This window comes from Macrobrachium nipponense, chromosome 15, assembly GCF_015104395.2.
Source record: "Macrobrachium nipponense isolate FS-2020 chromosome 15, ASM1510439v2, whole genome shotgun sequence".
NCBI lineage: Eukaryota > Metazoa > Arthropoda > Malacostraca > Decapoda > Palaemonidae > Macrobrachium > Macrobrachium nipponense.
In genome coordinates, this window is record NC_087208.1 from 40,691,593 (window position 1) to 40,718,431 (window position 26,839).

Below are 26,839 nucleotides of genomic sequence, written 5' to 3' on the forward strand. Positions count from 1 at the left end.
GGATTCTCCCCGGTTTTATTTTTGTGGAATTGGGGGGTTCGACATTCTTTTTGATTACTACCAAAGTAGTTGGGTGTAAGCGTTGGAACCATGGTAGTTACCAAACAGAATCTTGGGATGCCTTGGATAATTTGCAGCGAGTGACCAAGCCAAAGAATTTCTGGCGAGTTCTCTAAAACAACTGGCTATTTTGGTTCGTTGACAGGTGTTTTTTTTTTTTTCAATCTTGAGCAAGATACACGTGGATTTATTTACAGGCAAAGGATTAAACAGACAACACAAGATTTAGTTGTTTCTTTATACTCATATTTAGGATTTAAAGACGTGCACTTTTTATTATTGTTTTTACACCTCGAATTTATCGGTTGTGTCCCTTGTTCCCTGTGGGAATTTTGGGAAATTTAAGAGAGAAATGCAAAGGTAATGCGAGCTGATGTCCATAATGACTAAGAAGTAAAATGAAGATACCACCAACATTTGTTATACCAAACGTCTTTTCACCGCCTTATCAGCATTAGAAGAAAGATGTAATCGGTAGTTATATCAGAAAAACATTTCTCGAAATATCGGAGGCGTAATGTTCTCTCTATATCTTTTGTTTGAGAAAATATTGATTAAAAAAATAGCAAAAACCTGAAGCTAGGAAAATCAAAATTAAAGATGTAATATGTGCTAAACGTCAAGGAAACGCTCTTCCAAATAATTTGAGTTTTTAATGTGACTGCCGATTCAATAATTAATAATGAGAAATTAATCATAGGTGTTTTATATAAAAAAAATGCATAATTTAGACATAATGCCATTTAAGAAATTTCGTAATTTATTTCTTTTGCAAAAAAGGTTCACAAAGCAATCGGCTTCCCGTTTCGAATCATAGCAAAATGGATATACACAGGAGACCGAGATTTTTATAGAATTTTCTCGTTTCTCTGCCGCAATGTTTAAAGGTGCCCCGTTGAAAGCGAAGAACGTTTCTCGAATCCTCCACCATATTCTGCCGTGTAACGCCAGTCTTTCGCCCCTTCCGGAAATAGTTCCAGTAGAAAACTTTGAAAGCTGTAACTAAATAGGACATTTCCATATCTCATTGGCCATTATTTGTATTATTAAACATATATAGTGACATTTTACAAGATTTTCTTTTATGATACAAGTAAGAGAGGACAATCATTTATTTGTTTCCAGAAAGCAGGCGGACTAATACTTTAAAGGCCAGCAACAGGCTGCTGCCGCCGCCGACTTCACTCACTCCAGTCGAGGCTGAACCGTCGAGGTGAAAGGGTCAGTCACGAAACCTCGAGTAGCGAAGTCGGGTCGTAACACCACCTGTTTATCTAGTTCGTGTCGTATTAAGTGCTCTAATTTCAAAGGTAAGTCGTTATTAACTAATTAGCTGTAAGCTTTTTGTAACCTTTGATATTGATTGTTTAAAATTGGAATTGTGAAAAACACTTGGTAAGCCTGTTTATTATTGGAAGGCCGTTTACGGTTGCTTATCAAGGTATGAAACATTTGTTTATAATTTTATATTAAGATGCGAACATTTCCAGCTGAATTCTCTATTACCATGATCTAGGCATCTACATTAATACTTATACAAAACTGCTAGTTGGTTTAAGGTATTCGTTGCGAGAAATTAAGGCCGATAAGTATTTTTCGGAAGTCCAGTCAACTCTCACACGAGGTTAGTACCCAGGCAATACCGGCAATGCAAGTTATTTGTTTGGTATTTTTAAAGTTATTTATCAATTGTCAATTGTGTGTATGGGGTTCAAAATAACGAGAGTGTAGAGCTCTTTTTAAAAATGTAGGTTACTATATCATATCGTGTAGTTGGCAACTTCTAGAACGATACCGGTTAGTCTCGCCCGAAAAAATACCGGCATTTTGTTAGAGGAAACCCAGAAAAGATATTTTCCTGTAGTTCCAGGCGTTGAAAGGTAGGTCCACACCAGGTCTCATGCGGCCATCTAAATACCGAAGCAGCATTTTTAAAAAAATAAATAGATCAGACTGAGGTGATGACCATCAGTGTTAAAAGAATGAAGGACTGGGAAGGCTTAACTATCAAGAATGGCGTCACACCTATGTCCTTAAGGTTTGCGAATGTCATACCTCCAAGACTTGATTTGCGCCTTGTCTGTACAGTGCGAACTCCAACATTACGTCTTACAACGCTTGATTTTAACATGGCTAATAAGGTAAAACATCAAAGCAGGCCACGCAGGCCAGCTACCATCAGTGCAAGCCACCCTCCGAAAAAGTACATTATAACGCGTCCTGACACCCGAGATGGCATCAGTCGCGACTTGTTTTTGTTTGGTGGAAACGGAGCTAAAGACCTCTTACTCTCCTTTCGAATTAAGTATTTTCCCCAAAGTTAGAAATTAAGGCCAAATTTTAAGATTTAAACAGATTTAAACAGAGGGTACTGAAAATGGCGCCACGGCAGTGGAAATCTCACCAAAACGCTTTATGAAATTTTTACTTACAACTAAAAATGTTTCGAAGATTGACGCCATCTCGATGTTTACGGAGTAGCTTGTGTCAATAAACTAACCATTTCCTGTGATAAATCCGCACACCACTTGTACCCACAGACGCTGGAGCACATTTTATCACAACAATCGAAACACGATTTCTCATCAACAACAAGCCAGGCGTAAACAGCTGTTGGGTAGAAGATGACGAGAAGCGTGCTCTTGGCTAATTTTTAAATAAGTAGTAAAACATCAATTTTTTACATATTTATGATGATTAATTTGAAAATATTAGTTATTGAAAAAGTAACTCGACTCTGACTCAAATTTAAGTAATTATTTTTCTGAATTAGAACGTTCTTTCAAGTTCTGTATTATGACGGTCACGACCATCGTGACTTTCGTACCTATTGTAAATAATTGCTATACTCAACTGTCATTGCAGAACAGTTTACCAGTTATTCATGCAGATTGTTATCAGCTATACATGTAATTGTTTATAATCGTATGCGCATATATATCTTTATTATTTACTTTTTGGATATATGAAGAATGTTTTTTTTTTTTTTTTTACTGCTGGATTATCGCCGTAGTGTGACGCAATCGTTTTTCGGTCCATGGGCCGTCTTGTCTGTTTTCGCACCATAAGAAATTATGGGGACCGAATTTGCAATGACCAGAAAAGAGTCGTTAAAAGAGGAAAGTAGCATTGAGGGGCATATGTTTTGACTGAGAAAAAATAAAAATTTATTCAATAGCTAGCTTGTAAAAAATACTTGGTTATAAAAACCTTGATTGACACTAAGCAGCATGTCTACTATGGGTTTTCAGAGACAGTGCAAGCAGGTTTTTGGGCAATACCTATTTCTGTAACGAACACTCTTAACAGAACGAGAATTTTTTTTTGCTATAGTGCATTACACCCAGTGCCGTAATTTATAAGGGTATCGTGAATCACTAATCGTAAAGAATAACGACACTTGTCCTTGTACCAAGAGACAAAAACTCCATTATGCAGAAATGGATACGAACACGCGTATAAAGCTCCACCTACCCTCTCCCCAACCCCCCCCCCACCCCCCCCCCCATTCACCTTTTCTTCTTTTCCGGTTCCTCCGCCTTCCTTTCTCTCTCTCTCTCTCTCTGTTGCCATTCGGTATGTGTTGACCCTCAAACTGGGTAAGACTACACACAAAACGTTGAAATTGGTGAAATTAGGCTATGTATTGGAAGTATATATACATAAATATTAAAGCAATTTTATCATTATTGCATTACTATGACAACTAGAATTCATGGAAAACAGTTTATAACCTGTTAAGCGTCACCCACGTAATAATACGTTTACCGCGATCTACTCGGTAGCGCCTTCAACGGGATATTACGTTCAAGACTTTAACTGTGCTTGTCAAGTCGTCAGCCCCGTAATAATACGTTTACTCGCATAGAAATGTAGGAACATCATTTGGTAACACTCTCAGCACATTGGGAAACTTATTTCCAGCCTGGCAACTCTTTCCTGGTGGTCGCTTATGCTAGAAAACTGCCTGTCCTGTTGGTTTTCTTTCAATGCGCTTCGGGCGTTTATCGAGACAAATTGGATTTCGCGTCTTTCACAATGAATGTCCCAAAGAGGAGGCATATTTCTTTAGGTGAGATCAATCAAATACTAGATGAGGAGTGTGATATTGATACCTATTGATGATGAGAGCTCTAGTTCTGAATCCTCCAGTGATGATACAAACTTTTCTTCCAATTGCGGGAGTGAAGATGACTTTTCTTTGCCGAGTGACTGGACTCCGAGAGAGAGAGAGAGAGAGAGAGAGAGAGAGACGGAGAAGAGAGAGAGAGAGAGAGAGAGAGAGAGAGAGAGAGAGAGAGAGAGAGAGAGAGAGAGAATTTCCAACAGTTAATTACAGTATGAATAACAAGCATAAAAATCAATATTAACTTTTTTTTTTGAAAAACTATCATCATTGCTATGATCCCTGATTACAAAAAAAAGCGTGACGGTACGTTAGCAGCGAGCTCATCAGGGGCGGACGCTTAACAGGATAATGGAACGGCGTATGTTGTGAAGCCTCCACTAATGTGGCAACGATGATTTTGCCATTCTTAGCATGCAAACAATTAAAGCATGCAAACATTAAAGGTTACATTTATTTCTGGCATACGATTATTTAAGAAATTCAAAATACTAATAGACTGAAATCAATGAAAAGTGCTAGCAAAAAACAAAAAAGCAAAAAAAAAAAAAAACGTAGTCGTTCCTCTATGCACTTTTCCGTATTCGTTCCTCTATGGTTTTGCGGCAGCAGATGTACGACGCGTTAGAAACATTTGATTTTATCTACGTTTAGAAATATCTGTAATTTTTTTTTCGGGGTAATTTGGTTGCAAAAAGGGATAATATACATGAATTAAATCAAAATTTTTAAATAACAATGTAAATTTAAACTAAATAACGAGTAAAGTAAACAGTTTAGGGAATAAAACTTTGCAGTTTCGTCGTCTGTCGTCGTCTGTCGTCGTCTGCTGTTTGTAATTGTGTTTATGGCGCGCGCGCTTAGAAACCAGGAACAGCAACGGGTTTAAAGTGCAATGTGGAGTGAACTCAGACCAAAATGTGTATAATAACATCAAATAAGCACTGTGGAGTTTCAGTTGTGGTGGCAGTAAGGATAAAAACCGCCGATTACAAGGTAAGAATGAATTCAGTTGCCAACCATAACCCTGAATAACAAGTTTCATACTTTCACTAATATAGGCAACAAAATGTTGTTTTATTGTGCTGATTACAACTGCAATCTTGAGTAAGATCAATAAACGTTACATATATACGCTAACATTGTTCAAATGAGTGCTGGAAGGCTGGGGTGGGAAAGATGGTGTCCGTCACTGATGAGAACCGTCCATGAAAAACGTAGCCGCCATATTGGATTTCAAAACTGCCTTGAAAACATATTTTTACGAAGAGCTCACATGCTTATTTTAGTTCGTATGGGGCTTTCATATATCACAATATGTTGACGAAACTTCAGTCTTTTAAATGGTATGCTTAGAGTTGCAATTGTATTCATGTTTCACCAATTAAATATCGAGTGAATAAGACCCGTCCACCGTGATGAGGGTTGGCCTGCCGTGATGTTCTACCCTATTCATTATTTCCTCTTTTGTCGTTGATTACATGTAGAGCGCCGAAATTTCATTGAATTTACATTTTTAACGCTAGTTTGTTTACTAGATGTACCTCAGTCTGTACTTAGCCTATAATTCCCTTTACCATGAGGTTTATTACTTACGAATTAATATTATTGTTTGGAAGCTTAATTTCAAGTCTGTGGCCCATGTAGCATGCCCCACATGAGAAGGGTTCATTTTTTTAAAATGTTCTAGTAGTAGGGTAAACAACCGCATGGCCTGGATCAACTCAACGACGATCACTGCATGCATGCCACCCTTCGAAAAAGTAGTACTTATAACGCGTCCTGACACTGGAGATGGGCATCAGCCGCGACTTCTTGTTGGTGAGAGAGGGAGCTAAAAGACCTCAACTCTCCTTTTGAAGTAAATCTTTTCTCCAAAGTTAGAAATTAAGGCCAAATTTAAAGCATTAAACAGAGGGTAGTGGAAAAGGGTGTCCAACGCAGTGCAAATCTCACCAAAACGCTTTTCGAAATTTTTACTTTTAAATATCTTAGAAGATTGATGCCATCTAGATGTTTGTGGAGTCACTTGTCAATAAACTTCCCTTTTCCTGTGATAAATCCGCACACCACTTGTACCCATAGATGCTGGGGCACTTTCATCACAACAATCGGAACGTGGTCCCTAACCACGACGTTTTTAAGGAAACTACTGTTTTGGTAGAAGACGACAACGAAGCGTGCACTAGGTAATTATTTAAATAAATAGTAAAACATCAGTATTTTTCATATTTATGATTATTAATTTGAAAATATTAGTTTTTGAAAAAGTAACTTTATTCTGCCTCAAATTTAAATTATTTTACTGAATTAGAACGTTCTCAAGTCCGGTATTATGACGTCACGGCATCTTGACTTTCGTACCTATTGTAGATGAATTGCTTTACTCAACTTTTTTGCAGAACAGATTATCAGCTATTCATGTAATTGTTATAATTTTAATGCGCATATGTCTTTATTATTTACTTTTTGGATATATGAAGATTTTTTTTTTATTTACTTTTTGGATAGATGAAGATGTTTTACTGCCAGAATACCGCCGTAGTGTGATGCAATCGCTTTCGGTCCCTGGGCCTCTCTCTGTTTTCGCGCCATAAATTAATGGGGCCTAATTTGCAATGCCCAGAAAGTCGTTAAAAGAGGAAAGTTAGTATTGAGGGGGCATATGTTTTGATTGAGAAAAATAAAAATTTATACCATACCTAGCTTGTAAAAAATACTTTATTACAAAAAACTTTATTGACAACTAAGCAGAATACCTACTATGGGTTTCAGAGACAGTGCAAGCACGTTTGTTCATACACGAAACAAACCTTCGGTCTTAACATTAGGATTTACTAGCGCCAAGCTGGAAACCGGTAGAATTAAAATTACACTTGTGAGATCCAGGGACTAATGGCATCTATACCAGGTCACGGGGCATGTATACCCAGAATGCCCACGGCTACCTGTGACCCATCAGTTATTTCCTACCGCCTTTAAGATAAGACGTGTTACTGTCTATCTCATTAAAGCCGGTTTTTTGTTTTTTCAGTTTGCCCGTTCTTTATCCATTTCAATTTTTTATTTTTCATTCCTTTTCTTTCTCCAAGTGTGATCAGTGTGGTAAGAGTGTATACGTGGTATGATGGAGAATTTTGCCTCAACATCGGGATCGTCTACCGCTTCGAAGAGGAGACAAAGGAAATGCCCAGGAGTCCAGTGGCTTCCCTTGTTCTAGGTTCCTAACCTCGGTGTCGACGGATCCTCATCCAACGTGTAGTAGGTGCAGGGAAAACGTATGTACGGTTTACTAATCCGTGTTCTGTTTGTCGCGGTTGGTGGTCGGTGGAACAGTGGAAGAAGTTCTATGGGAAAAGCCAATACAAAAGAAAGGGGGTGACGCCATCTTTGGATGACCAAAACCTTGACCACCTAGGCTTCTTTTGTATCGGTAATAAACCAGGCTGCTCCATATGTTTCTCCACCTGCTTTTGAATTGTCTCATACCCCTTCGGTTTCTCCTAGCGGTTCTGTATCGAAACGTCGGGAGGGGCCTTGGGTAATTTTATGAATAATTTGCACTCTCCTTTCTTCCCAGCAAGTAGAGGGGGAGATCCGCCATCTTTGTTCCAGGCTCCTGCTACGCAAGCGCATAGGTTAGATGGTACGTGGTCAGCGCTAGGCCTACCAGGCGTACCAACCTTGGATGGTCTGCTTGCGCATTATATGACGTCACGGTTCCAGCAGGGTCCGGCAGCGCTGAATGTTCCTCATCCCCCGGCTTGCAATTTATGGGAATTAATGCCGCTGCTTCACCATCCCACTCAGTATTTACAGCGATGCAGAACGTGGGAGGTAATTTGGCAGCAAACCGTGCGGTTACCAGCAGAAACCTCTCAGTCTCTCCCTACGAGAGGGATGACGTCACAACATACGTCACACTCTGAGATGGCAGCGTGATGACGTCACAGACCGATTCTCGGCCTTTTTCGCGGCTCCCAGACGTTAATACGCCTTCTGATCAATGCAAACTGTAATGCAGAAGTTACAGGATATAGAGGAGAGAATGAATAAGAGAGACAAAAAGAAAGTGTGATTCGCCTTCTTCGTCTTCTTCCTCTAGTTCGGCGTCCATCGCTAAGTCCGATAACGTCACGGTTCGAGCGCCAGTCAGCGTTGGAGGAGGATTCGGGAGTTCCTAGCGGATCCTCGGGCCAAGAGGAGAAGAATCAATTCCTTCCTCTTCTTCGGACGAAGACTGTCTTTTCCAAGTCAGCAAGAAGGTCGGAAAAATCAGTGGCTATTAAGCACAAGGGTTGCCAGACGAAGCCGTTCGCAAGAGTCCGAACAAGCGAGAGAGGTGACGGCCGCGAGCTAGCGGCCGAGGCGGAGTTGCCAGTTAGGATCGCAAAAACTGCGATACCTCTGGTAAAAATCGACGTTGGCGGCGAAAGGTGCAGCAGAGGATGGAATGCAGGTCCCAGTTTTTTCGCCCGTAAAGGCCGTTCAAAATACGTACGAAGGACGATAAGGCTCCTATTAAAAGTACGAAAAATAGAGAGTTTGGCAACCTCGGCGGATACGTTTCGTGGAAGGCAGTGTCCGTCTGGATAGAAGGCCGAGGCCGGGCTCGCCGACGCTCGAAAACGATGCCAATTGCTAATAAAGACGAACTTACCTCTGTCTTAAGGGAGCCTTCATCTTGGAGATCTAGACGAGATTCTCGCTCTAGATCCGTGAGCAGAGAAAGAGTGAGACGTTCTCGTTCCCTGCTGACTATCTGGGATCGAGCCAACAGCGGCCAGCAAGATCAAAGAGGCCGCGGCCCGTAGGGGCAGGCGGCGTAGGAATTCGGGTCCGTATGTCAGAAGATAGAGGCGAGACAACATCTCTCGTGACGGAGAGTGGTACACTAGAGCCGGAGGAAGGAGAAAACCAAGAGTTTCTGGACCTCGTATGCAGAGGTTATTGATTTGATTCGTCAATTCAATAGCCTTTCGGAGAAGACAGAAACACCGGCCAGTATGCTTCCTCCTGGAATTGACATGGCGTTTGGACTAAAGAGGGATACCAAGGTGTCGTATGAATTGCCTTGTTCGAGTCATGCGGAATCGGTCTTGCACACGTAAACGCAAAGATTGCAGGGAGGGATAATTCCTTAAGATCTAATAGATCATTTAAATTTATTCCCCCTCCAATGATAAAGCAAAGGAAATATTATACACACCGAAGGTCCCTTTGCTGTCTAGACAAATGAACCCTAATGTTGTAAGGTTAAGGCCTGGATTAACCTTGGATCAGGTTAAAATGGAGTGCCCCTCGATGACGTACCAAGAGGCTGCCACGTTAGAAGCAACAGCTTCTTCTGTCTTTCAGGCTGCGTCCTGGTTAGACCTTTGGTCAACAGCAGTGGCGAAAATTGCATCCTCGGAAGCAACAAGGAAAGTAGTGGATGAACCATTGTTCATTAGATTACTACAGTCAGGGTCCAAGGCGATTGCGTACCTGACAAACGTAAGTGCCAATGTTTGGGCAAATATCCTGCTAATGAGGAGAGATGCAGCATTGGCTAGACTAAGCCGCAATGTGGATTTGGATTCCCTGTTAGCAATGAGGAATGGGGATATCTTGGAATCGCAACTACTGTTGCCAGAGGTCATTACTGGAAGAAGCGATAGATAGAAGAAGGATGGACACTAACGATAGGTTGGTGCAACAGGCAGTTAGGAAAACCTCTAACAGTCAAACTATTCCTTTGGAGGGAAGACAACAGCAAGTGTCTCGAAAGAAAAAGACCAGTGAGACATAGCATCCCTAATAGAGTCACAAGACCCTCTTCCCCAAAGAGGAGAACGCATCGGCCCTTTCACAATAGAAACAACAGAGGAAGGGGCAATAGAGGAAGGGGGAGCTCAAGAAGATAGGATGGGCGCCTCCCATCACTCGGCCACACCAGTGGGGGGGTTGCCTGGCAAATCACTGGAAGGTGTGGCAGGAACTAGGGGCAGAGCAGTGGGTGGATGTTCTCAGGGATCGGGTATTTGATTCCGTTTTTTTCGAGGTAACCCCGCCCCTGACAGATCAACCATTTACCCCCACGTCACTTAGTATGCCCACAAATCTCAGAAGGCCACTATTCTGCAGGACGAAGTGAAGAAGATGATGGAAAAAGGAGCTGTGCAACAAGTATGCAGTCCGACAAAAGGCTTTTACAGCAGGATTTTCCTGGTACCCAAAGCCAACGGGGAGTGGAAGACAGTAATAGCACCTGTCAACGCTGAATCTGTTTATAAGGAAAAACCAGTTTCAAGATGGAAACTCCGAAAATGGTTCTACAAGCAGTCAGAATCGGAGACTTTATGCTGACAGTCGATCTAAAGGGAGCGATACTTTCAGATACCAGTCCACTCAGTCTTCAAGGAAATTTCTCCGCTTCAGTCTTGCAGGGAAAGCTTTCGAGTTCAAGGTCCTGTGCTTCGGATTGACAACGTCTCCTCAAGTTTTTACAAGAGTGTTCACCCTCGTGTCGGCGTGGGCGCACGCTCAGGGGATCAGGCTGATAAGATATCTGGACGATTGGCTGGTGATAGCAAAGTCCAGGGAGAAATTACTCAGGGACAGGGCGGCCCTCCTGCAGCTTGTCACAGCCTAGGTATTGTGGTGAATCAGCAGAAGTCGCAGCTGGATCCAAGTCAACATTTGGAATATCTGGGAATGGTGATAGACACAACACAAGCCAAAGTATTCCCGACAGACCAAAGAGTACAGAAATGCAAACAAGTGGTGAATGCCTTTCTGGGAAAGCAGACACAGCCAGCAAGACAGTGGCAGGTGGTGCTGGGAATCCTAACCTCCCTGGAGAAGCTAGTACCACAAGGAAGGCTACACCTTCGGTCCCTACAATGGAGGATGAAGGAGTTTTGGTCACCAACAGTAGATCACCCGTACGAGCAAATTCCCATTGTCGGCAGAAGTGAGGAAAGACTTGCTGTGGTGGGTGGACGACGACAATCTGACAGTGGGTGTCCCCCTTCAACAATCCTCCCCAGACCTCTGCTGTTCTCGGATGCGTCACTAGAAGGCTGGAGAGCCCATATGGAGTTGATGGTGTCAGCAAAATGGAGTTGCAAGGACAGAGAACTCCATATAAACGTGCTGGAGTTGAAAAGCAGCTTTCCTGGCTCTACAAGAATTCAGGGAGAGAGTAAAGGGACATCGGTGGTATTGATGTCAGACAACACCACAGTAGTAGCTTATATAAACAAGCAAGGAGGCCTAGTTTCTCGGCAGTTACATGTGATGACAGTTCAACTTCACCAGTGGGCTATAGAGAACCTGGTAGACATCAAGGCCAGGTATATTCCGGGAAAAAGAAACATAGTGGCCGACAAGTTGAGCCGCAGGGATCAGATTCTGGGAACGGAGTGGTCCCTAAACCAACCAAGGTAGTGGACAGGATGCTCATGTTGTGGGAAGGACCGATCATAGACCTATTCGCAACCAGGTACAACAAAAGTTGGAAGTGTATTGTTCAGTAGTCCCGGACGCAGAGGCAGCAGCAGAAGATGCGCTACAACACCCCTGGGACAATCTGGACGTGTACGCATTTCCTCCATTTTGTCCTAATCCGTCAGGTTCTGAACAGGGTAATGCGGTCTCAGAACCTCAAGATGACCCTGGTAGCCCCGTTATGGCCGAAAGCAGAGTGGTTTCCAGACCTACTGGAACTCCTAGTAGATGTGCCAAGAGAGTTTACCTCCATGGAGCAACCTTCTGTGTCAGCCTCACGTGGAGAGGTACCACCAGTCGGTAAAGTACCCTATCGCTTCACGGGAGGTGGAGACTGTCAAGTATCTCCTCCGAGAGCGAGGGTTTTTGTCGCAGAAAGCAGGAAACTCAGATGGCAGGTATATCAGAAAATCATCTGCGACAGTATACCAAGGGAAGTGGTCAGCATACTGTGATTGGTTTACAGACTTTCTGATATATCTCAGAACAGAAAAAACATATGTCTGTTATCGCAGTGAAGGGGTACAGGGCTGCTCTAGCCTCAGTCTTACGAATGAAAGGAGTGGACATATCGTCTTCATGGGAGTTGGCCATGCTGATGAGGAGCTTTGAACAGTCATGCCCACCAAAGGAGCTAAAAGCCCCAGATTGGGATCTGACCAAGGTACTGAGTAGTCTGACAAAACCCCCTTACGAACCGCTAAGGCAGTCCACGGATAGGAGCCTGACCCTGAAGACAGTCTTCTTATTGGCCCTGGCTTCAACCAAAAGGGTGGGGGAGCTACATGGCCTCTCATAAAGCACTCGAGAGGTTGGAGATCAATGGTGTGTGAGTTTGTCCCAGAATTCGTGGCAAAGACCCAAAATCCAACAATAGTAGACGGCAGATTCGACTCCTTTACCATACCTTCCTGGCAGACTTTGTAGACAACGACAAAGCTGAAATGCTCCTGTGCCCCGTCAGGGCACTAAGGGAGTACTTAAAGAGAACAAGGACCTCAGGCCGGGGTGCCAGAGGTTGTTCGTAAGTACAGGACGGAACAAGAAGGAAGTGTCCAAGAATACATTATCATTTTGGCTAAGGGAGACAATCAGAAATGCTTATACTGCAGAAGACAGAGGGTCAGATAGCCAGGTGGGAGCTAGAGCTCATGACATCAGGGGTGTGAGTGCTTCCCTGGCATTTAAGAAGAACATGTCTGTGGATAAAATTCTGAAAGCTGGCGTGTGGAAGCGCCAAACAACTTTCACCTCATTTTATTTGAAAGATGTTGCCCATAGATCCTTGGACACCTTTCCTTGGGTCCAGTGGTGGCGGCCCAACAAGTGATATAGTTCATCCAGTGCCCCTGGCGGGTCAGTTTGCGTCTAGTCTAAGATGAAGGTATGAAAGTAGAATGAATGGGATGACTGGTCTTTTTTCTTTACTACTTTCTTTCCTACTCCTTTAACTACGGGCAATATGAAGGAGAGTACCGTCATGTGCTGGAACGGACTAGATGCAGGTGAGATGGTCAGCCATACTGTGAAGCTATCTTAGCTGATGATATACTTTTCAGTAGCAACACACCCCCTCTGGATAATAAGGCTCACAAAGAGGAGGGTGGAAGGTGGAATCCAGTCGCAAGGGACAAGAGTAAACAGTAGAATGGTATCTACACCCAGTGGAGGAAACCAATAGATCCGCTTATATCTTTGGTCCTAGGTTCATTGTCCATTCTCTAGAATTTCCCTATATATTCGGAAATGGATAAGGTGGCAAACTTCCAGTCAGTTGTAGAGACTTACCTCCCTCCAATAGTAAGTCTATCCTAATGTTAAGACCGAAGGTTTGTTTCGTGTATGAACAAATACCAAATTGTAACTAATTTGTATTTTTTCATAACTAACAAAACCTGAGGTCTTAACAGTTAAAGGCCCACCTCGAACCACCCCTCTAGCAGTCTAAACTGGGTTAGAAATATAACTGATGGGTCACAGGTAGCCGTGGCATTCTGGGTATACATGCCCCGTGACCTGGTATAGATGCCATTAGTCCCCTGATCTCCCAAGTGTAATTTTAATTCTACCGGTTTCCAGCTTGGCGCTAGTAAATCCTAATGTTAAGACCTCAGGTTTGTTAGTTATGAAAAATACAAATTAGTTACAAATTTGGTATTTTTGGCAATATTTCTGCAACGAATACTTCTTGTCAGAACAAGATTTTGCTATAGTGCATTACACGCAGTGCTGTAACTTATAAGGGTATCGAGAATCACTAATCGTAAAGGATAATGACACTTGTCCTTTTACCTAGAGACAAAAACTCCATTATCCAGAAATGGATACGAACACGTGTAAAAAGCTCCACCTACCCCCCCCCCCCCCCCCCGTCCCCCCACCTCTCTCTCTCTCTCTCTCTCTCTCTCTCTCTCTCTCCCTCTCTCTCTCGTCTCTCTCTTCTCTCATCTCTACTATCTCTCTCTCAAATTAGCCTATGTATTGAAAGTATATATACATAAATATTAAAGCAATTTTATAATTGCATTACTATGACAACTAGAATTCATGGAAACAGTTTATAATTATGCATAGACGTATGTGTGAAGCTCCACTAATGTGGCAACGATGATTTGGCCATTCTTAGCATGCAAACATTATAGGTTACATTTATTTCTGGCATACAGTTATTTTAAAAAAGTCAAAATACTATTATAGACTTAAATCAATGAAAAGTGTTAGCAAAAAAGAAAAAAAAAATTATAATCCACTCGTCCGTAGTCAGCTCCGCTATGGTTTTCGGCAGCCAGATGTACAACAAGGTTAGAAACATTGGATTGTATCTACTTTTGAAATATCTGTAATTTTCGGGGTAATTTGGTTGCAAAAAAGGGGTAATAGACATTAATTAAATAAACAATTTGAAATAACAAAGTAAATAACTAAATAATGAGTAAAGTAAACAATTAAGGGAATAAAACTTTGCAGTGTCGTCGTCTGCTGCTCGTAACTGTGTTTGTGGAGTGAGCGCTTAGGAACCAGGAACAGCAACGTGGTTCAAGTGCAATGTGGAGTGAATTAAGACCAAAATATGTATAATAACAATCAAATAAGCACTGTGGAGTTTCAGTTGTGATGGCAGTAAGGATAAAACCACCGATTGCAAGGTAAAAATGAATTTGGTTCAAACCGTGACCCTGGGAATAGGAAGTTTCATACTTTCACTAATATAGGCAACAAAATGTTGTTTTATTTTGCTGATTACAACTGCAATCTTGAGTAAGATCAATAAACGTTACATATATACGCTAACATTGTTCAAATGAGTGCTGGGAAGGTTGGGAAAGATGGTGTCCATCCGTGAACAGACCCGTCCAGCCACACGATAGCTGCCATATTGGATTTCAAAACTGCCTTGAAAACATATTTTACGAAGAGCGTCACATGCTTATTTTAGTTCGTATGGGGCTTTCACATATCACATTATGTTGACAAAACTTCAGTCTTTTGAATGGTGTGCTTAGAGTTGTACGTAATTGTATTCTTGTTTCACCAATTAAATAGTGAATAAGACCCGTCCACTGTGATGATGGTGGGTCGTCCGTGATTGTTTACCCTATATACAGTAATTTGCAGATCCGTGAAACATCCCAAGTGGTGTGAAGTCTTAATGTAATTTCTGTCTTAGGTTAGGAGACCCAGAAACTATTGAACAAATAAGGGTTTAGCTCATTTGATCTTATAACTAACTGCCTCAGAGCCTATTTTATGCATGTTCAGTATATAGTAAAGTAAACTTACTTTGGCAATACAGAAATTGTTGATTGAAAAATTTGTAAATTGTTCAACGTAAAGCTTCCTTACAATAAGTTTGACATGACAGTTATTTCTGTTAGGGCCAGAGTCATCGGTGCACCTTGTATGGTGCACTGTATTCTTTTAGTCCGTTTGCTTCAGTGCTGAATGGCCCAGTGCTTGCTTGGCCTTGGTCTAATTTCTATACTATTCTTTTTTGATTGGCAGTTTCACAATTATTCCATTCAGCAATTACATAGTCTTTCTTGTTAAATGGCAATACCAATCATATCACACTGCTAATCTGTAGGTTACCCCAGCATTTTTAGTATCAGCATTCAAGAGAAAAAATAAAGTACTAGTTATTCCTAATGAAGACCTCTTCATTTTCAGATGGCAGCAGATGAAACCCAGACAGCAGAGGAGGTGGAGACTTTTGCCTTCCAGGCTGAGATTGCTCAGTTGATGTCCCTGATCATCAACACATTCTACAGCAATAAGGAAATCTTCCTTAGAGAGCTGATCTCAAACTCCTCAGATGCCCTGGACAAAATCCGTTATGAATCTCTCACAGATCCCTCGAAGCTCGACGCAGGAAAAGAGCTGTTCATAAAGCTCATACCAAACAGGGATGATCGAACTCTCACAATTATGGATACGTAAGTTCACTGACTATTATTGATGTCATTGGTATTTTAGTTTGTTCTGTTGGGAAATTTCATAGGTAACTTATAGGCAATAAAACAGCACAGACTTGCAAGGAGCCTTCCGTGAGTATGACATCCACCAGGATTGGGTCCTCATAGTACTACCGCCCCGGGGGGTAGATTACAGTCGACCCTTAAAGAATAACTGTAATTCTTAATTAAGCAATCCAAATACTATAGGACTAATTTCCAAAGAAATACTGGACTCTAGTTGTTACCCAGATCTACCAAACCTTAATTCAAAATTTGGGCCAAAGGCCAAGTGCAGGGGCCTAAATACTTCATTTTGTGTTGAGTAATGTTGGAACAGTTGGCAGGAGAGGGTGGAAAGTAAGATATAAAAGAGAGAGGATATGAAGAAAGTATGGTAGAAGGAATGAAAGGAGCTGAAGGGACGCTGCTAAGAATGTCAAGTAATGAATGTACCCTGAGAGCTGGTTGCTGTATATGTCTGTTGCTTTTAAAATGTATTTAATTACACAATTTTTACATAACTGAACAGATTCAACTCTTGTACACTAGTTTATTGCTGCTGAACTTGTCAATTAAATCTTAACACTCAAGAAAATTTTAATATCTTTAAATTTTATTTTACAGTGGTATTGGTATGACCAAGGCTGACCTGGTCAACAACCTGGGTACCATCGCCAAGTCAGGCACAAAGGCCTTCATGGAAGCTCTTCAAGCAGGTGCTGACATCTCCATGATTGGTCAGTTTGGTGTAGGTTTCTACTCTGCATACCTCATTGCGGACAAGGTCACAGTCGTTTCCAGGAACAATGACGACGAGCAGTATGTGTGGGAGTCCTCAGCTGGAGGCTCCTTCACAGTGCGACCTGACCACGGAGAACCTATTGGTCGTGGCACCAAGATCACACTTCACCTGAAGGAAGATCAGACAGAATACTTGGAGGAACGTCGTATTAAGGAGATTGTGAAGAAGCACTCTCAGTTCATTGGCTATCCTATCAAGCTTTTAGTTGAGGAAGGAAAAGGGACAAGGTAAGTCTATGCAAATTTATCAGAGTAGATTGGCTTTTTTGATTACCCAAGGTCTAATGTTTTTTGAAGATCTGGTTACTGTAATTCTTTAAAATGGAGATCCTACCAGATGCTTTCAGCCACAGGTTTTATCAGAAATTGTTGTATTTGATTTTCTTGTTTGCAAAAAATTTTAATCGCCTGATAATTCATTTCATACACTGTCATTGTGAATATTCTTTGATGAAAGTATTTTCAGTTCATCATGATAACATTTCCAGTTAATTTCTGGTAATAGAAATTATGATGAAGTTTAAATTCCTGTTGTGAAAAGCTGTAGTATGGATGTTTTCATAAACATTGAGATTATTTAAATAGTTACAATTATGCCTCCAATAAAAATTTTACTAAAATGGCTTAACACATGCTGATATGACTGGCAATATACGTGATTAAGGATACTATTGAAAAATGTTTGAAGAGTGCTATGCCAAGTCATGCAGCTGACCAAGGGAATATATATTCAATGAATTTAGAGACTGATGTGATACATGACAACGACTGATGTAATAATTACAATTCCAGGAAGTATCTGATGACGAAGAGGAGGAGAAGGAGGAAGAAGAAAAGAAGGAAGGTGAGGAAAAGAAGGAAGGGGAAGAAGACAAAGACAAGGAAAAGCCTAAGATTGAAGATGTCGGCGAAGATGAAGATGCAGACAAGAAAGATGACAGCAAGAAGAAGAAAACAGTCAAGGAGAAGTACACAGAAGATGAAGAGCTCAACAAGACCAAGCCTTTATGGACCAGAACCCCTGATGACATTTCTCAGGAAGAGTATGGCGAGTTCTACAAATCCCTCACAAATGACTGGGAAGATCATCTGGCTGTCAAGCACTTCAGTGTGGAAGGGCAGCTAGAGTTCCGAGCCCTGTTGTTCCTTCCCCGTCGTGCTCCCTTCGATCTGTTTGAGAACCGTAAGCAGAAGAACAAGATCAAGCTGTACGTACGAAGAGTATTCATCATGGAAAACTGTGAGGATCTCATTCCTGAGTACTTGAACTTCTTGAATGGTGTAGTTGATTCAGAGGATCTGCCTCTCAACATCTCCCGAGAGATGCTTCAGCAAAACAAGATTCTGAAGGTTTCCGCAAGAATTTGGTCAAGAAGTCAATGGAACTGTTTGAGGAACTTGCAGAAGACAAAGAAAATTACAAGAAATTCTATGAAAGTTTTGCAAAGAATCTGAAACTGGGTATCCATGAAGATGCTACCAACCGCAAGAAGTTGGCAGAATTACTCCGCTACCACACTTCCTCTACAGGAGATGAGATGTGCTCACTTAAGGACTACATTTCTCGAATGAAGGAGAACCAGAAACACATCTACTACATCACTGGTGAATCTCGTGAACAGGTGCGCAACTCTGCCTTTGTTGAGAAGGTCAAGAAACGTGGATTTGAGGTGGTCTACATGACGGAACCCATCGATGAATATTGTGTGCAGCAGCTGGAAGGAGTTCGATGGCAAGCAGTTGGTTTCTGTTACAAAGGAAGGTCTGGAACTACCAGAAGATGATGATGAGAAAAAGAAGTTTGATGAACAGAAGAGCAAGTTTGAGAATCTTTGCAAGGTGAGAAGTGCAATGGTTTTTTTGTGGTGATGTTATCTGTGGGATGATGGTTTGGAATTTATGGTTCAGATTTGAATTGCCTTCGATGGGTCAGTCAGTTTCTGAGTAGTCTTTATCTGATATAGCATCATTAAACATGGTACAGTTATCTGTTATCTATTAATGTATTTCAGGTCATGAAGGATATCTTGGACAAACGTGTCGAGAAGGTAGTTATCAGCAACAGATTAGTCACTTCCCCATGCTGCATTGTCACCTCACAATATGGCTGGAGTGCCAACATGGAGAGAATAATGAAGGCCCAAGCTCTGCGGGACACTGCCACAATGGGATACATGGCTGCTAAGAAGCACTTTGAGATCAACCCTGACCACAGCATCATTGAAACACTCCGCCAGAAGGCAGATGCCGACAAAAATGATAAATCTGTGAAGGATCTTGTGATGCTGCTCTTTGAGAGCTCCCTTCTGTCATCAGGATTCAGCCTGGAGGACCCGGCTGTATTTGGCAGCAGGATTTACAGGTGATTTGAAATTAATGTTGGCTGCGTCCTGAGCAAAGAATTTAGTTGTAGCATGAGTTGATGAGGTGTATTATATGATTATATATTCTTATGAAGAAAGACTTCTCTTATTTGTTAGTGATTATTTGAAAGTCAGGTTGTTTTAACAGACTGACTTGGTGAAAGACTGGCAATTTTAAGCATTTTTCTGTGAATATTTATTAAAGGTGTATTGCCCAAAGGGCACAAAAACCATGTGTAATCTCAACAAATTAACATGTTTTACCTCCTTTCAGAATGATTAAACTTGGGCTTGGTATTGACGAAGACGACGAGGCGGCTGTCGAGGAATCCAGTGGAGCAGGGGAGGAGGAGATGCCACCTCTAGAAGGCGACGAAGATATCTCAAGAATGGAAGAAGTCGACTAAGTCCGTTACCCACTAGTCAGTATGTTAATGACTCACTTTATCATTCCTTTGTCATTTTTGATACAGCGATTATATATTCCCAAGGCGCCTATACAATTATTTAATGAGCTGGTTAACTTTGCCAAAGCCCAGGTTCCTTATGCGTAGAGTTAGAGATGTAGGTTAGCATGAAACTTCATTTTGTGGGAAGCTGATTTTGCTGTAAACAATTGAAAATGGAGTTTTTTTTTTTTATTGTTGATCCATATTGGACTGCTACTCTTTGGACATTCCACATTTTCTGCTCTTGTCTAGTGCACAAACTTTGTTAATAAAATGCATATATAGCTAGAGATTGATTTATTTACCCTTAATTCATTGCAAGTAACTGAACACAATGCATTTGCTTTATATCAAAGAAATTGTTTCTAGTATTTTGGAGTTGGATTAGGTATAAGTGATGTTAATACAGTACTTGGGTTTGCTTGAATTATTCAGGGGAAATAGGATGTGTTAAGTAATTGAAGAATTATGTTGCTGGTCAATTAGTAATTAGTGGTCATGTTGAACCACCGCTGAAAACGGACTCTTTATACAAAATGAGTTGGCTCCTCCTCCCTCTCCCTCACTAATTTGGTCAAAATAGATAAACCATATTAACTATATGTCCTTATCTGGTCAAAATAAATAAACCATACTATATGACCACTTCCTCCTTTGGTCAAAATAAATAAACCATCATAACTATATGACCTCCTCCTCCTTTGGTCAAAATAAGTAGACCATACTTACTGTATGACCACACCTTTGGTCAAAATAATAAACCATACTAACTATATGACCCCACTTATTTGGTCAAAATAAATAAACCATACTAACTGTATGACCACCTCCTCCTTTGGTCAAAATAAGTAAACCATACATACTTTATGACCACCTCCTTTGGTCACAATAAATAAACCATACTAAGTATATGACCACCATCTCCTCACGAATTTGGTTAAAACAAATAAACCATCTAATTATATGTCCACCACCTCCTCACTAATTTGGTCAAAATTAATAAACCATACTAACTATATGACCAAACCTTACTTATGACATAGGTTGAAAATATCTTGAAAAAGTTACTCTAAACCACAATTCAGTAAGAATATAATAGTACTTGAATTGCATACCTAAACCAGAAGACATTAACTTTGAGGTAACCTACGTTAAAGCTCCTCAGTGGCGTGGTTGGCGTCCCACCTCGTGGTCGCGAGTTCGATTCTCGGCCATTCCATTGAAGAGTGAGAGAGGTGTATTTCTGATGCTATAAGTTCACTCTCGACGTGTTTTGGAAGTCGCGTAAAGCCGTTGGTCCCTTTGCTGAATAACCACTGGTTCCATGCAACGTAAAAGCACCATACAAACAAACTATAACCTACATTACTGTAGGACCTCTTGCAGTGGGACACTGTGCAGTGTAGTTGTGGTTCTTTGTACTATCTCCTTGGCCCCAGGTGCACTGCAGAGTTGAGTAACACCTTTAGACCAAGTACATTAGACCTCATCCTTAGGTTAGGCTCTCCAAAAGTGAATTTTTTAATAAGCCAACAAATGTGTATTACTATCATAAGTATAGTAACATGTTGAGTTTAACAGATAATTTTTAGATCCTTATAGCAATGGTGCATTACACAGATGTGTACCCAATAACTATACGTACTATTTTGAATTTGATAAATTTGACGTTTGTTAGATCAGCACTAAAGGAGGGAAACAATGTATAGTGATAGATTATCTGACCAATATTTTAGACCTACATCTCAAGCCAGCCGCCATCCATTTGATATGGACATAAATATGAAGGCTGAATTTGTCTCGGCTACTGCTGTGGGCCACAGGATTTTGCACTACCTTTATTTACTTTGTTATAAGCATTCAACTTCTTTTTTCTGCCTAGTACATGGTTAAAATTTTAAATATCATACAGTGCAGTGATGGAAGAGCTAGCAAGTAAGTCCCACATCCAAAAATGGTAGAAATGATCAAGTGTGATTTTTTGGGACAACGAGTAAGAGGATGTCATTTGAGATTAAGACAAAACCACCACCTAACAAAAGTCAGGTCACTTAAGAGACAGCTTTACGAGTTGAAATGTTGATTTTTCAGTTATGTTAAAACTACAAAAAACTTTTAACATGATGTTGAAAAGTCAAAGGAGTAAATCTCCATTAGGTACTGACTCCTTTTGTTATTTAATTTTGTAGGTGGAATGACTGAAGTAATCTGAGAAATAAATGACCAATTTTTTATGTTAGGGCAAAGTTGTGGGATAAGTAGGTTGATCATGGCTGCAGGTGATAGTAATATTTTGTGATGGTACAGAGAAACCTCAGAAATTGGAGGTGGTGGTAGTTTGGAAGATGTTGAGCCCATGTGGGGAATATTTGGGTACTAATTCTGAATAAGAAGGGACGATGAAGGTAAAGTGAATAGTGAAAGAATAATGCTAAGGAATTTATGAGCAGATAGAACAACGAACAAGGAAACGCCTCAGCGGCGTGATCGGTATGTTATTAGCGTCCCACTCTGTGGTCGCGGGTTCGATTCTCAGCCATTCCGTTGAAGAGTGAGAGATGTGTATTTCTGGCAGCGTTGCCGATAGCTCTGCATACTAAAATCGGCATCTTATAGAAAACGGAATTCATTTTATGGCCCAGGGGTACTTTAAGAAAATAAACCAATCTTATGCAACACCTCATCGATTTATATTCATCATCATTCAAACAAAAGTATATATTAGCTATGTATATACACAATTACAACCAAAACAACAATGATATATACATATTAAGTTTTATAGATAAACTTTTTAAAACAGAAATTACACAAATATAGGTAGATACGTAACCTACTCAGTTTTATAATAACAATCATATAGAACATATAGGCTATATAAAATAAACCAAAATTTTTTTATTATTTTTCTTCATATATCAGGGTATAAGTATGTTTGAGAATATATTTTACTAATTCCAGATTTAATATCCTGTTTTATGCTAATTTCCTTACCGTCACTGAAGGGTTGAACGTTTTCAACGCCTATTAAGTGGAATCTCTTAAAGAATCATTTACACATATATTATGTAATAATAATGTAGTAATAATCATTTTCTACCCAATTTTACATAAAAAGACATTAACTAATTAAAAAAAAGTATTCAAATTTATTTGAGACGATAAATCAATCCCTCGAAGAATGCCGAGTTTTTCTCGGCGTGAACAAGCAGGCCGATTTTTTCTCGGCATTGAAGGTCTGGTTCTCCGCCTGTAGAGTTTTTTCTCGGCAAATCGGGGGGAAATTCGGCATTTCGGCAACGCTGAATTTTCTGGTGATAGAAGTTCACTCTCGACGTGGTTCGGAAGTCACGTAAAGCTGTTGGTCCCGTTGCTGAATAAAATAACCACTGGTTCCATGCAACGTAAAAAAGCAACACCATACAATCAAACAATGATTAAGAAGTGGTAAGATTTGTGCAAAAAATGAAGATGCTTATCCTCTTTAAAGATCACCGAGGCTGCTTACCTGGATGAATGTGTGGATGTCGGTTGCTAATAATAAAAAAAATGGTTGAAATTAATATTTTACTGAGGCATAAGAATGGAAAGGTGAGAAGTGTAGACGTACAAAGAACAGGTAAAAAAAAAAAGTTTGATAAAGGCGTTGTGATTAGGCTACGGCTTATAGGTAACAAGTTTTTAAATCTCCCGTAATTTATATAATTTTCTTAATAATCTGTTGGTATTTTTTTTTTTTTTTTTTTTTTTTTGTTTTTTTTTTTTTTTTTTTTTTACTAACATGAAAACAAGTCTTAGAAACTTCACGGCCAATCTCGACAACTTGAGAAATTGGTTTCAATAGGCCTATGGTTAGGTACTAAAGGCGAGCAGATATGGCAAACGTTGAAATTGAAAATATTCTTATGAAGCAATACGTATACATTGATGTTTTAAGTTTCATTGAAGGATATATATATATGTGATGCATCAGCATAAATCAAGTAATACTCGATGAATAGTTTTTTCTAGAGTGAACGATTTCGTAATAGTTACGGCGGTGCACTGCAGGCATTACTTGAGGGTCTTTCAATCCTTCTACGTAATTTCCTTTTCATATTCTCTTCCTTCCATCTTACTTTCCACCCTCATCTAGCAATTGTTTCGTAGTGCAACCGTGTACTTTTCCTCCGTTACAAGTTTAGACGACCGTACTCTCAATTTGTCCTAGCATTCTAGATGCATTAGAATTTTACGCCTATTTTCTAGACTGAATACTACTCGGCCATCTCAAAAGTTTAAAGTAATCTAGGGGAAATAGTTTATTATTTTAGTAATGATTTTAATCGGTTTGATACTAATATACGAATTCGATATATCGTTAGGGAAACAAAGCAAAATGGTAGTAATCATCTGCTTGCTATTGCGCAGGAGAGGGACAGCAAGTTACGTTGACTGAAAAGCTGGTCAACACCTCGACAAAATCAACGCGGCACTGGTAATTTTGGACAATCCAAGAGCGATAGTACAGGTGTTTGCAACCTGTTCGAACATTTTTAATCAACATTTTTGCTTCGTTTACGGCAAAGGCAAAGGGAATGAGTCTACATGCATCACTTTCCAGAAAAAAAAACTTCTGAAGATTAGTCTTCTTTACGAAATGCATTCGAAAGTCTGATAAATAAAAACGAAATCAAATCCTAAAGAAAGTAGAATGTCACCTCATAAACTTTTCGCGGTTTACCGCAGTGAGGGGAAACCTGGAACCATCCCTGTACCCTCATGGAAATCAATAACCCCTCCAAATTGAGGGGGAAACGTTTCTGGAACTTTCTGGAACATTCGGTCGCGTAACCACAGTCTTTCGTCTCTTCCGGTAATAGTTCCTCGGGAAAAACGGAAATATTGAGATATTTAAACGTATCTGAAACTTTAAAAGTATTGTGTTAGGTATTTTCATAAATTTGGAATAATTCTATAAGACTGTCAACGAGAATTAAATTGTTTTCAAAGGTTTTACTTTATATGTTTATATCTTGTTCCCTCGTCTCGTCCACGATTCATCTTATCATTGAATCTGCTCAGTATTGCGGTAGCTGTCAGAGTGACAAGAACTATCCGCTCTTCGGAAGTGCCGTTGCTTTCGTGACTGTATTGTGCACCACGGGTCGTAAGTTTTCCGGGAATAATATAGACTAGTATTGCAAACGGACTTATGACTTGCATTACTATATTGATTGTATTTTTCTGTTAATAAAAATTCCTGGTAAAATGGTTAGGCAGAAGTAAATTGTCAAAACAAACTGGTTTAGATAACTTCAGATTTTAAAAAATAAAATAAAAGTAACCAGTCGAAATGTTACGGTTGTTTTAGTACTATAATTTACATTAATACGGCAACTTGAGTTGGCTGTTGGAGTTTTTATTGACAATTTCACAATACGATGTCAGAATTCGTGAAGTTAATGAGAATTTTAAAAACTATACTTTCTCGAAATTGGGCAGGGCTATGTTTTACAAGCTACCCAAGCTTAATTTCATTGATCAATTTATTGTTTTTAATTTTGTTTATTTCCAAATTCATTTTTTTTTTACCGAACATGCCTAGGCTATCAAACATTGTTTTGCTTTGATATGCCAAGTAGTTTCGTCCATTGTCGTCTTACCTTGCTAATTCATAATGTTATTCTTCTGAAGTTTAATAATTTCGGCAAGATTTTGGGTACCTATTTCATTTATTGCAATGTCAATTGCAGCCCGTACATTGTTCAGCTCACTTCAATTCAAATGTTCCATCTTTGTTTTTCTTGCTAACCAATTGAATTATTTTTTTCACATTATTAATACCTTTCATTAAGAATTGTTTTATTATTTTCCTTGTTTCTGTCAACCCCTCCCCCTCCCCGACCCTGAATTTGGCTGTTATGGTTGATATGTTTATTCAAAGTGTCGTGGTTGTTGAACTACATATTGTGTAATGTACGTATTACTGTAATTCCAAATTTAATATCCCCACATTCATGATTTTACGGAGAACTTGATAAACTAGAGAATTATAATATCATTTGTAATAGGCTGAAGGATTGAAGTCTGAAGGCACAAAGAATAAGCCAGTTGATAAAAAAAATTAGTAAAACTTATGCTTTTCAAATTCAACGTGGTGTCAGTCCGTTATATAGTCTTCTGATTGATGACAGCTAGGAAAGTGCCGAATTTGAACAATATAATCAAATGTGATTGGTTTTTAGTTTTCTTCTTCTTTGGTAACCTCATCACGATGGCTAATATTCAGCCATGGTTGTTGTAACTCTCTCTCTCTCTCTCTCTCTCTCTCTCTCTCTCTCTCTCTCTCTGGCGTGGTTTGTATGGTGTTGGCGTGCCACCTCTGTGGACGCGCGTTCGATTCTCGAGCATTCCATTGCGGAGTGAGAGATGTGTATTTCTGGTGATAGAAGTTCACTCTCGACTTAGTTCGGAAGTCGCGTAAAGCCGTTGGTCCCGTTGTGAATAACCACTGGTTCCATGCAACGTAAAATCACCTTACAAACAAAACAAACTCTCTCTCTCTCTCTCTCTCTCTCTCTCTCTCTCTCTGGGCAGGCCACATTTAATTTATATATATACGTATATATATAGATATATATATATATATATATATATATATATATATATATATATATATATCATATATATGAGAGTTAAAAACATCAGCGTCAAGGCTATGCCATTTAGTAGGTTATAATCTACAATAAATGATCCTAAGTAGTGACCCTGAAGCGTTTTAACCACATATGTATCCACCTTGCTGCATATTTAGTACAAGCCCTTTTGGGGATTACAGCTAAAGCATTACAAAAAGGCTTCAGTAAATATATATTAATGATCCCTTTACCGCTTCCTTGGTGTCACTATCTAAGAGAGCTCCAATGACGTAAAGTAGCCTACTAGATAGGCCTACTGCCCTTCCCAGGAATAGGTTAGCCTAGATTTAAGTCGAGTTGTATCTCATGGCTGAACTGAGAGAGTTCTCCGTATCTGTAATGTTACAAAGAGGCTTTATATACTGGTATTAAAACATTTCTAGCCAGTAGATCCATTTCATGGCAGTAGTAAAGC

At 40.0% G+C, this 26,839-nt stretch overlaps 1 protein-coding gene and 1 pseudogene across 1 annotated transcript in view; one reads left to right on the top strand and one right to left on the bottom strand.

The window, feature by feature from the left end:
* Nucleotides 1-26,839, bottom strand: part of LOC135227157 (heat shock protein HSP 90-alpha) — a 47,274-nt gene that overhangs the window by 17,722 nt on the left and 2,713 nt on the right. The gene's annotated exons all lie outside the window — the stretch shown is intronic.
* LOC135227156 (heat shock protein 83-like) lies at nt 1,214-20,032 on the top strand (annotated as a pseudogene).